This window comes from Littorina saxatilis, linkage group LG17 (genome assembly GCF_037325665.1).
Source record: "Littorina saxatilis isolate snail1 linkage group LG17, US_GU_Lsax_2.0, whole genome shotgun sequence".
Lineage (NCBI taxonomy): Eukaryota > Metazoa > Mollusca > Gastropoda > Littorinimorpha > Littorinidae > Littorina > Littorina saxatilis.
In genome coordinates, this window is record NC_090261.1 from 65,392,695 (window position 1) to 65,405,194 (window position 12,500).

Consider the following 12,500-nt stretch of genomic DNA (forward strand, 5'->3'; position numbering starts at 1 on the left):
AGTGTACACGGGGGGAGGTTCGGACACCGAAGAGAGTCTGCACACAAAGTTGACTCTGTGAAATAAATTTCCGCCGAACCTGGGATCGAACTCACGCTGACAGCGGCCAACTGAATACAAATCCAGCGCTCTACCAACTGAGCTATATCCCCGCCCCCAGCAAGGCCAACACTTCACACGGGGATGGCAAGGGTGTCTTCAATAGACATTTTCCGAAAATATCACTGTCAGGATTTTCAGCGGTCTGGAAGAGTAAGAGCCTCTTTACCTCGGACAAGCTGTTCGAAAAGCGTATCATTACATACACATCAGAGTTAGTTGTTCGTTCCGATCGCAGGAGTAAAGCCGATCGGAAGCGTGGAACATGCTCCGGATGTTGTGAAAAGCTTATTCGAGCAAAAGGGGCTCTAACTCTTCCAGACCGCTGAAAAACCTGACAGAATTAATTTCAAAAATCGTTTATTGACCCCGAAGTCGACTTCGCAAAGACTTTGCGTCTGAAAAAGTTTTTAAAAAAAGTGAAAATATATACACACAAAACAGACTGGACACAAACTGGTTCAAGCAGCAAACGAAGAAGAAACAAGTCGCGTAAAGGCGAAATTACTACATTTAGTCAAGCTGTGGAACTCACAGAATGAAACTGAACGTAGTCCGCCGCTAGTGCAAAAGGCAGTGAAAGTGACGAGCCTGTTTGGCGCGGTAGCGATTGCGATGTGCTTCATAGCACGCTTTACTGTACCTCTCTTCGTTTTAACTTTCTGAGCGTGTTTTTAATCCAAACATATCATATCTATATGTTTTTGGAATCAGGAACCGACAAGGAATAAGATGAAATAGTTTTTAAAACGATTTCGGAAATTTAATTTTAATCATAATTTTTATATTTTTAATTTTCAGAGCTTGTTTTTAATCCGAATATAACATATTTATATGTTTTTGGAATCAGAACATGATGAAGAATAAGATAAAAGTAATTTTGGGTCGTTTTATACAAAAATAATTTTAATTACAACTTTCAGACTTTTAATGACCAAAGTCATTAATTAATTTTTAAGCCACCAAGCTGAAATGCAATACCAAAGTCCGGCCTTCGTCGAAGATTGCTTTACAAAAATTTCAATCAATTTGATTGAAAAATGAGGGTGTGACAGTGCCGCCTCAACTTTTACAAAAAGCCGGATATGACGTCATCAAAAGTATTTATCGAAAAAAAAGAAAAAAACGTCCGGGGATATCATTCCCAGGAACTCTCATGTCAAATTTCATAAAGATCGGTCCAGTAGTTTGGTCTGAATCGCTCTACACACACACACACACACACACACACACACACACACACACACACACACACACATACACCACGACCCTCGTCTCGATTCCCCCCTCTACGTTAAAACATTTAGTCAAAACTTGACTAAATGTAAAAAGGCGAGAACATTTACTCCAGAAAAACAACTTCAGAATATCACAAGAAAAACAGACACAAAAAGAGCGAAGGTTTCAATGTATACGGCATAAATACTGCACGCCATAAATCTATAGAGAACGTCCTGTTTCTCTTGTTCAGCCAAGTACCCCCTACCATCTTCGCCTTTTCGCCCATGGGATTCCAGGATCTCCATCTCAAATGAAATGACTTGAGGGAGAAAACTGCGGTTTATGCCTACTGTTCTGAGCCGATTTTGACTCACGAAAACATCTTTAGCTGACTGGGACTTTCAAGTTTATGTAAAAGTCCCATGTCTGCTCTTGGCCTCTCACCCATGACTCCCCCCCCCCCCTTCTTCTACCCCCCCCCCCCCCCCCGGTCAACTGTCGTCAGCGATGAGGTAAGTGTGGAGACTGATCGCCGTGTCGCTGCATGCTGATCACCTAGATCGGCCGAAGAAAGGAAAGAGCCCCCGAGCTGAACAAATAAATTGCTGCAAAATCCTTCCACATTTCGAATCAATACAAACAGCTATCTGTCGACATGAATATTCATGAGAGTGTGAAGCTGGCGCTGCATACGTGATGAGGTGACTCGGGGCTCTTCCAGCTTGGGGAGGTGTGACGGGGCTGCCTTCAGACTTCATTAACCGTGGCGCGGATTATCTCCAGTCTATTGTTCAACCTACCGGGTCAATGACTTGATCAAACTTGACCCCTTACGTCGTTCATGCCCCCCTCCCTTCACCCTCCCCCTCCCCCTCCCTTTCTCGCAAACCCTTCAATCTATTGTCCAAGCAGTGGTATTTCTGCAAGTTGTCACATGTACACGTAAATCGTTACAATTTAAAGTTATTCACTGTAGCACAACACGTTGGACGAATGCTGCTTAGAATTAACAACCTGTCTCTTTAGCAGTTACGACCGAAGCCAATCCATAAATTAAAACTATTTAGCACGACTGGCTTATCAACAAAACCAGTCAGTTCACAACCAATTGGTTGCAGCTGCGCACCTGGCACGTGCACGAATATTACATACATTTTCTTTCCGATGCATCTTCAGGACTGGACCAAGTGTATTGGACGGAAGGGCTTCCAAAATGAGGCAGGGGTAGGGGGTCTGGCCAGGCGGGGGTCGGGGGTCGTGAAAGGGGCGGGGGGGGGGGGGGGGGGTCGTTGTCCTCCGGATTCTATTGGAGTTTAGCATTTGAAGGGGGTAATTTCGGTCTGTCCTTAAGAAAAAGGACATTTTGAAGGTCTGTTTAATTAATTAATTAATTAATTAATTGATACGAGAATGTATATAACGCGCACATATCTCACCACAAGGTGACTAGTTTGTTGGCTTGCTGGTTTGAGGATTGTTACGTATGTGTGGGTATTTCCCTTGACTTTGTGATAGCCTTCTCACACTCATCTGTTCCCAAGTGCCCCCATTGCGGCGCCAGACGAGCGGGCGAGGGATGAGCCTCAGCTCATCCAGATGAAGATGGCCCACACAGACCGACCTCGTGGCCACAAGATGCATAGCTCATCAAGATGAAGATGGCCCACACAGACAGACCTTGTGGCCACAAGATACACAGCTCATCAAGATGAAGATGGCACACACAGACAGACGTCGTGGCCACAAGATGCATAGCTCATCAAGATGAAGATGGCACACACACAGACCTCGTGGCCACAAGATGCACTGCTCATCAAGATGAAGATGACCCACACAGGCAGACCTCGTGGCCACAAGATGCACAGCTCATCAAGATGAAGATGGCCCACACAGACAGACCTCGTGGCCACAAGATACACAGCTCATCAAGATGAAGATGGCCCACACAGACAGACCTCGTGGCCACAAGATGCACAGCTCATCAAGATGAAGATGGCCCACACAGACAGACCTCGTGGCCACAAGATACATAGCTCATCAAGATGAAGATGGCCCACACAGACAGACCTCGTGGCCACAAGATGCACAGTTCATCAAGATGAAGATGACCCACACAGGCAGACCTCGTGGCCCGCGCAAGATGCACAGCTCATCAAGATGAAGATGGCCCACACAGACAGACCTCGTGGCCACAAGATACATAGCTCATCAAGATGAAGATGACCCACACAGACAGAACTCGTGGCCACAAGATACATAGCTCATCAAGATGAAGATGACCCACACAGACAGACCCCGTGGCCACAAGATGCACAGTTCATCAAGATGAAGATGACCCACACAGGCAGACCTCGTGGCCACAAGATGCACAGCTCATCAAGATGAAGATGGCCCACACAGACAGACCTCGTGGCCACAAGATGCACAGCTCATCAAGATGAAGATGGCCCACACAGACAGACCTCGTGGCCACAAGATGCACAGCTCATCAAGATGAAGATGACCCACACAGACAGACCTCGTGGCCACAAGATACACAGCTCATCAAGATGAAGATGACCCACACAGACAGACCTCGTGGCCCGCGCAAGATGCACAGCTCATCAAGATGAAGATGACCCACACAGATAGACCTCGTGGCCGCAAGATGCACACCACTAAAAACGCTCCCACAAGGCAGGGACATGAACTTGGCCAGGCAGGCCGCGATTACGATGAAAAGTCAGGATAAGATTCCCCCCGCCCCATCTCCAAGATGGCCCATCTGATTGGAGGGATAATCCCCGCTCTGTATGCAGGCAGCGAGTGAAGCAAACTTATTTCTCCCGGCAAGTTGTGACCGTCATATCAATGGCGTCTTTCCCCTCTCCCCTTCAAGGTAACCCATCTCTCGTGCGCAAAAAAAAAAAAAAAAAAAAAAAAAAAAAAAAAAACGAATGAAAGAGAAAGAAGAGACCAAAAAAGAAGACGATGAGAATAAGAGAAGAGACGTTGGGGGAGAGTCAGGATGGAGTCGCAGACAAAAAAGGGGGGGGGGGGGGGAGGGGGGAAGGAGGAGATGACCACCACAAAAACAAGTGTTCAGGTCTTTCTGTGGTTTTACGATGGTCATTTGAGACGGTGATGTTGGGGCGAAGCTGGAGGGGGCACAATGTACGGGAAAGGATTGATTGATTGATTGATTGATTGATTGATTGATTGATCGATTGATTGATTGATCGACCGTACTAAGACCATTCGTTTTCGTTTCATATTCTCTTTTGAAAGAAAAAAATTGCTTAGATCATTTATCTTTGCGTAAATGTATCCTTATTTAAGAGAGAGAGAGAGAGAGAGAGAGAGAGAGAGAGAGAGAGAGAGAGAGAGAGAGAGAGAGAGAGAGAGAGAGAGAGGAGAGAGGGGGGGGGGGGATGTGGTCTCCAGTCGATTTTGGCTAAGAGACGACGAGTGTATTGGCGGTCACAGCGCTGCAGGGCGGGGAGTTGTTGTATCCTGGGTGCCGGGGCCTGCTCGCTGTTTGCCTTGTCTGCTTCGGACCTGAGTCTGCATCAACCACGTCCCGCAACTCGGGCCGGGCAGGGGCACATAATCTCTCCCCCTGTTGGAGCGTCATGGCGAGACTTCCAGACCGTGCATACTGATGTGCTATGACAGCCTTCCATCTATTCTATTCTCTCCCTCCACCTCCCCCTCAACTTACTTTTCCTTCGTTTCCCCTTTGCTTTCTTGTCCCCCCCCCCCCCCACCCCCTGCCTCAATTTCATGAAAGGTACCTTCCTACACGTAAAGACCGTCACTATGATGTTCATCATATCACTATCACTCCGCCCAGGGCTGTGCGTGAGGTAAGAGCATCCCCCCCCCCCCCCCTTGGACAAATACCTCCAATCTGCAGCCTGTGAACAGTGCGAGTTTTGCGTTTCACTGAATTAATTTTGTAACTGTATGATTCCTTTACCAATCTGCAAAATAATCCAGCACGCCAAAAACTCCACTTTTCTCCTATAGAAGGCAGCGAGGCGGTTAAATTATTGCATTTTTCCGAGTACAATGATTAAGTGCTTCTGGGTTGATATATGGTGGTGTTCACTATCGTTTGCAATGGAAACATGGTCCCTTTAAACAATCCCTCTACCATTCCTCTACTGTGATCGCCCCCCCCCCCCCCCCCCTTCAATTCCCTCCCCTAGAGATTGCTTTTTTGTGTCAGTGGAAATGACTTTTTCTTTTTTAGCACCTCCCCGCCACCTGATCTGCATACTTTTCCCATACTTTTCCCATACTTTTTGCGAAAGGATGGGGACACGGGTCTCCTGAGTTTGGATCTAACTTTCTTGTACTTTGTCAACTTTCACAAGTCTCGCTACGTGCGTGTTACTATTCATGGGGACCTGCGAGTCCAACATCCATCGTGCACTGAGCAAACGCCGGATAAGGTTAAAATGCAAGTGAAACGACAGAGCATATTAAGGCTGTAACTAACCGAGTGGAGACAGCGAAGGCGCTAGAATGTAAGATGCTCGTCTGGGAGGTTTGCAGATGCAGTTGTATCGATCCCTCATGTTAACACTGCTAATGAATTTAGTACTTACATGTACTAAATGGAAGAGAATTTTCAAGGGCAGGAGTGACTGTCGTAAGCTGGTGCATACAGGAATTTGGTAATAATGGTGTTATCTATCGCATGATGAGAATTTGGCACAAGTCCTGGTTCTCTCCCTTGATTTGGACACGTGCAGCAAGAAGACGACCAGATTAAAGATCTCATCATGGAAGCTTTCACCATCTCCCAAAGTTTTCTTTCTCCAAACACACGAAGATGCATTTCTCTTTCTCGATCGATGACAACGCATGCATAATTTGTCCGGGATAACATAATTAATTCCGTTTAATAAATTATTGCCGACCGAGTTTACGAAAAACCGCGATATTTTCAGTAATTATTTTATTAAATTTGTTATTTCTGCTTAGACTCGAATCAAGACTAAAGTAACAGCGATGAAAAAGACAATTATCTAAAAAAAACCTTTTTCTTTTTAAATGAAAACCACGTGTCCCTTTCTCCTCCTTCCCCACCCTCCGTGGCCTTGGCGGGTCAGGCCCTTGCTGGACAGTCCAGGACGCTACAAGTGGCCAGTGTCGCGCTGTCACCCCCACCCCCCTCCATCTTCCCCATGCAGGGCACGCGCGGATCAAGTGTCCCCCGACCCCGACGCATCTGCTTTATTCCGCTCAGCTCCCCTCAAGGATTACCTCCCCTGCGCCGCTCGTGCCCGGCGCGCGCTCATCAGGCTGCTGATTGGTGGCCTGCCAGTCCCTGCACGTGCACACAGACAGCGAGGCTGGCGGCACCAGACAGGGCCCGTGTGCTCGGAAAGTGAAAACATCGCGACACTACTATGTGGTGGGGGTGGGGGAGCAATTGATACTGACTATGTATTTTCTCCCCATTTCGGGGGGATGGGGTTCTCTAGCGGTTGAGACACTGCTGTGGGGGCAACAATGACTGGTGATGGTAGGAGGGGGGGGGGGGGGGGGGGGGTACTCAAGCTATTGAGACATCCCTGAGACCTTTTGCCGGAGCAGACAGTCATGAGAATAGGTTATTGGCTGATTGCTATATTGGTATATTGATGGGTGGATTAGTTAGGTGGCTGTTTGATGGTTTTATTGACGCGTCTGTCTGATTGGTTAGTCGCACTTATTGATAAACTGACAGACATATTGTGTGACAAGAGGTCAACATCTTTCCACCTAGGGACTAAGAGTCGGGGGGGGGGGGGGGGGGGGTGGCGTCTGGTGGTGAAGGGTTGATGAAGAGGGAATTGGGGAGCGATTTCATTTCGCAGTTGTTATATTTTGGTAACTTTTTCTTCTTCAGCGTTCGATGATGATTGTGTATTTTGGCAACTAACGCGGTTATAGACTTTCTTGAGACGCTTGCTTTGGGACAAGGCGCGAGACACTTATTCAGCGTTTGATTAATTGATTAACTGATTGGCGGCTTGACTAACACACACCAGGCCGATGCAGACAGGCGAACGAGAGAAAGGGTTGACTGATTGATTTACTCTTGGTTGACTGACTGATGGATGGATTGATTGATGGTTGATTGATTGATGGTTGGATTGGTTGATGGTTGGATTGGTTGGTTGACCGATTGATTGGGACAAATGGCCTTGGCGAACACGAGCCTCACAGAGAGAGTGTGGAAGGGTAATGAACGTTGTTTACGAGGTGTCCACCTCTCCAGCACGTTCTCAGTGCCCAGTGACGGCAGAGATTGACGAATTGCAATTCAACCGTGTAGCAAGATGACACCACTTGAGCCAGAGGTCAACTAATGATTAGTAATGACATTCCAATTCACAGCATCTTGATTGACAAGCTTGATTTTCCGTAATAACTGTGGAAAGTCAGTATTTTCAAAAATTTTCCCTGAAAAGCATAAATACTCGAAGCTCAGCGTTCACAAATGAATCAAATGAAAGAATGAAATCGATGATTAGATGCCACAAGACCTTATGTCGAAATACAAACGCCAGTTATGGGATGATATGTCATTTTGGAGAAAACAGAGACGATTTTCTACAGAAACTAGCCTCGCCTTTGCCGATTTTCGTGGGGCCCACCGCAGCCAATTGCTTTCGTTGTGGTCGGCGCTCATAACGAGGGGTTTGCTTTGGCTGCGAGTCTTGTGGTCAAAGCAGCACCGTTCTTAAGAGGCGCATGCCTGATAGAACGTTAAAGCTAGTTTAAAAAAAAAAAAAAAGCCTTTCCCTCGCTCAAACCATATAGTCATATTATATATCGATACAAAGCTAAAGACTTTATCTTCACAATTCAGAAGACCAACTTCATGTATATGAATAAGATTAAAAGTTACAAGCGAGATCGGCAAAACACTGTCAGTCCGGAAATTTCCGTTCGTAGCGATCAGTGCTGAGTGTCTCTCAAAATCGTAATCACTTTCAGAACATCACAATCCCAATTCACGATGTCTTTGAGTAAAGTGTAAAAAACCCGAAAAAAACCAACAACCAAACACACAAAAAACAAAAACAAACAGAAAATCCACATTTGTGGCTTTGGCTGTGTGATAGTCTAACTGAAATGACTATTCCAACTTGGACCCAAATTCCAACCTTGCGCACGGCCGATTCTAGAATGGACCAGCAACAAGGGTTTCATTCTCTCTCTCTCTCTCTCTCTCTCTCTCTCTCTCTCTCTCTCTCTCTCTCTCTCTCTCTCTCCCTGTATCTGATTGTCCTCTGTGTCTCTATGTGTGTGTCTCTATGTGTGTGTGTGTGTGTGTGTGTGTGTGTGTGTGTTTTTGTGTGTGTGCACGTGTGTGTGTGCACGTGTGTGTGTGTGAGTGTGCGTTGTGTGTGTGTGAGATTTCCGTACCACTGTTGCTATAGTTATCGTTGTTGTTGTTTTTGTTTTCATTTGTTTAAATATCATGCATTTACAATATTGTCCGCCACATTACTCGTTTGTTTCTAAGAGCACATTTATAAGTTTATCTTGTTGTGCTCCCTTAATTACAATTTTCAATTACGGCTTTGTATTTATGCAACTGAATAAAACTGTTTAAACCAATGGCACCCCTGTACTTGCGCAGGGTAAGAATTCCAACCTGGACCCGGTCCATTCTAGAATGAAACCGGATTCTAACTTCGCGCAGAACATATATAACAAGAGGCGAAGCCTTCAAGGCTCACGTAAGAAATCGACAAACAGTAACACAAACTCAATCACTCCGTCACACATACACACACACACACACACACACACACACACACACACACACACACACACACACACACACACACACACACACACACACACACAGTAAGCATAGGTGAAACTGTGCAAGAAAGCGAGACCCTGGATCTGCCAAGTAGTCTCGGCCCGCTCACAATAACAATGACCGAGACGCGTTCAGTAATTCCTTTGCGTGACGTCTAACCCTCTTACGTCATAATGTGACGTCTTCAAATGGTTTCTATCACACACGTCAAACACTTTTGACCGAGACTGACGTAATCCATAGACTCGGAAATGTTAAAGTTTCTATCACACACACACACACACACACACGCACGCACGCACGCACGCACGCACGCACAGACAGACAAAGTTTATCATCGCATAGGCTACACTTACGTGAGCCAACAAAAAACATAACACATGACATGGAACCACATTAAACATTGAGACACAGTAAGGGCTGTGCAATGATACAGACATGAGAATAGACTGGTCAAAAAGGAGGAAATAATTATAGTCTGCCAAATCCAAAACAAGACAACATTTAGAAGATGTAACTAGTTGCACGAGCTGAAGGATTATGGTTTACACATGATGAGTGTGGCCTACAGCCTCAAAATCAATTTAATGCGTCCAATTTTTGATGTCCAACATGAACACCTACAGAGGTTCAAACGGAGGAACTCCTACAAAAGGGGGACGAGTTTCATGCCTGCTGTAACAAGACGTAAAGAAGGCAGAGTGGTCACGTGGTAAAGCAGGACCAATCATTCCAGAAACCATAATCAAAGAGAATGGACAGTATAGACAACACGAGCAAAAGTTTTCTGTGTTTGGGTGGGTGGATGGTTGGTGGTTTTCATTTTGTTTGCTTCCTGACTCGTGTTTCAGCATGCTGCCAGGCTGGCACATTATAAAGGGATTTTTCGTGTTGTTTTGTTGTGTTGTTGTTGCTACTACAGAAGCGATTGAGCAGTGTCAGTATGACAATGGGTCAGAGAGAAGAGGAAGAAGTCTGTCACAACACTCAGTCCACACTTTAACTTGACGCTATTGTTTGCCGCGTCTCTCTACTCTTGAGAAACCACAAACAAAGCTTCCAACGGAAACATGTCAGAGCCAAACAATGCTGAAAACCCACACCTACGAGTCAGCATTTTTGATGCAACTCATGTTGAACGTATAATTTCTGCCTTAACTTCCTGATTAAAGATTACGATTTCAGAAAAAGAAATACAATAAAACCACGGAAACCGACTTTCAATGGACTAGAAATGGGGGATAGGGAGGGGGAGGGGGAGGGGGCTGCACGAAGTAATTATAAACTTCCACAGCCATCTTCGTACCTCAGAGACCGAGACCAAAAAAACCCCACAAAAACACCAAAATAAAAGAAAAAGAAGAAAAAATTGAACTGCTAAGATAATCTGCCTTTAGAAACAAGAGAAGAAAAAAGGCAAAACGGGCGAGCTGATAGAACAATAAATGAGATGTGGGCAGGGTAAAGGAGCGGCTAAAAAAGCTAAACGTGCTCTGATGATAACAAGGCAAAAGGGAGAAAAAAGAAGGGGGTTGAGTGTAGAGGGGAGGGGGGGGGGGGGGAGTTAATGACGGACGACATGCGAAGCCACGATTCCCAGTAGGGTTGTGCACGCCATCTTGGCCAGCGGAGCAAACAGCCAGGGCGCTACAACAAACGACATCTCCCTACAGCCACCCCTAATCCCCACACGGCACGGAACTCCGCTAACAGGGGCTTGGGGGGGGGGGGGGGTGGACAGACTGACAGCCCACCCCTTCCCCTTCCTCTGTGGAAAGACATGCTCCGTTGTTGCCAATCACCAAACTGCTGATCGAACGTCAAGTTAATGGCCTCAACCGATCAGACGGGATAGACAGGAACACCCAAGGCACCTGTAACAGGACACCCTCAACTACTCTGCTCAAAGACTGTGTCAACTTCAAAACTTGGTCTACTGGTATAATGGCGACGACTTTAGAGACTCTAGTCCGGGATAAACTGCATTGTGGGTACAGTATGCTAGACTAAGGTCTCTAACCTCGACTCATGCATACCGGCCCTAAAGAACCGCAGCCAACCGAGAGACTCATCAGATCTCGTTGAGCCTAGAGGCCACACAACCTCAGCAGGCCACAGAGGGGGGTGAGTTACGAAGTGAAGCAATACAGCCCCACAGAGAAAGCAGGCAGGCTGTTTATGTAATGTTTGTGTCCCGGTGCAAGAATGGAGTAAACGCCTTGTCTTCTTCTTGTCTTCTTCTTGTCGTTCGCCAATGCTAAACTTGGAGTCCAGCTCTGGTAATGAAGCTGGTGGTCTTATGAAGAGCCTCCACAGGTCCATGCAGCTTCTCATGAAGAGGCACCGGCCTGGTCTAGATCTCTCTCCTCAGGGGCTGGAGATTCCTGCAGTCCTGCAGGATGTGGGCTGCATCCTGCTCTGCGTCTCCACAGGGACACATGGGGGAGGGCACGGCTCGCAGTTTTTTGTGCAGGTGTTGTTGCAGTCTGTTGTGCCCTGTTCTCAGGCGGAAAATGACTACATGTTCAGGCCTTGACAGTTGGTGGTAGCTGTCGTGCGTTGGGGGTGTTTTAAGCAGAGACTTTATGATGGTTTTCATCTCTGTGGAGCTCACTGGGGTTTCTTCTTGTTCGTCCTTCGCACCCAGTTTGGCCATTTTATCCGCTTGTTCGTTCCCGTCTATCCCGCAGTGTGAGGGGACCCACTGCAATACAGTCTTCAAACACTTGATGTTATGAAGTGTCGTTGTAAGCTGAGGCAGTTTGTTGTTGTTGACTGCTTGCAGCACAGACAAGGCATCAGTCAGGAAGACAACTTGGGTGTCGGGATTGACCTTGCTGCTGATGGTATTGGCTGCGTGGATAAGCGCTTCTACCTCTGCTCTGTAGTTGGTGCAGTGGAGGCCAGTTGGTATAGCCTCTGCTTGCCACTCTCCACTGGGGTGTTGGATGTAGACACCAGCTCCTCCTCTCTTGGCGGCATCTGTGGCGGACCCATCTGTAAAGACCCGCATCCATGCTTCTTGGGGGTATCTTTCGTCGAGCATGGCAAGTGTCAGGGCTTTCTTCTGCACATCGCTCTGTTCATCTTTTGTTGTGAGATGAGGAACTGTGGTCTGGATGGACACGTTTTCAAGGTTATTTTTCCAGGGTGGTTCTTCAAGGGAGAAGTGTGATGGGTGAACCAGTTCAGGCATCTTTGCTTGGTGTTCTCTCTTCAAGGGAGAAGTGTGATGGGTGAACCAGTTCAGGCATCTTTGCTTGGTTTCTCTCTTTAAGGGAGAAGTGTGATGGGTAAACCAGTTCAGGCATCTTTGCTTGGTGTTCTCTCTTCAAGGGAGAAGTGTGATGGGTGAACCAGTTCAGGC

General features: G+C 46.7%; 1 protein-coding gene across 1 annotated transcript in view; it reads right to left on the minus strand.

Annotated features, from left to right (window-relative positions):
- The window catches only part of LOC138952180 (TALPID3 protein-like), a 102,873-nt gene that overhangs the window by 35,309 nt on the left and 55,064 nt on the right, over positions 1-12,500 (minus strand). The gene's annotated exons all lie outside the window — the stretch shown is intronic.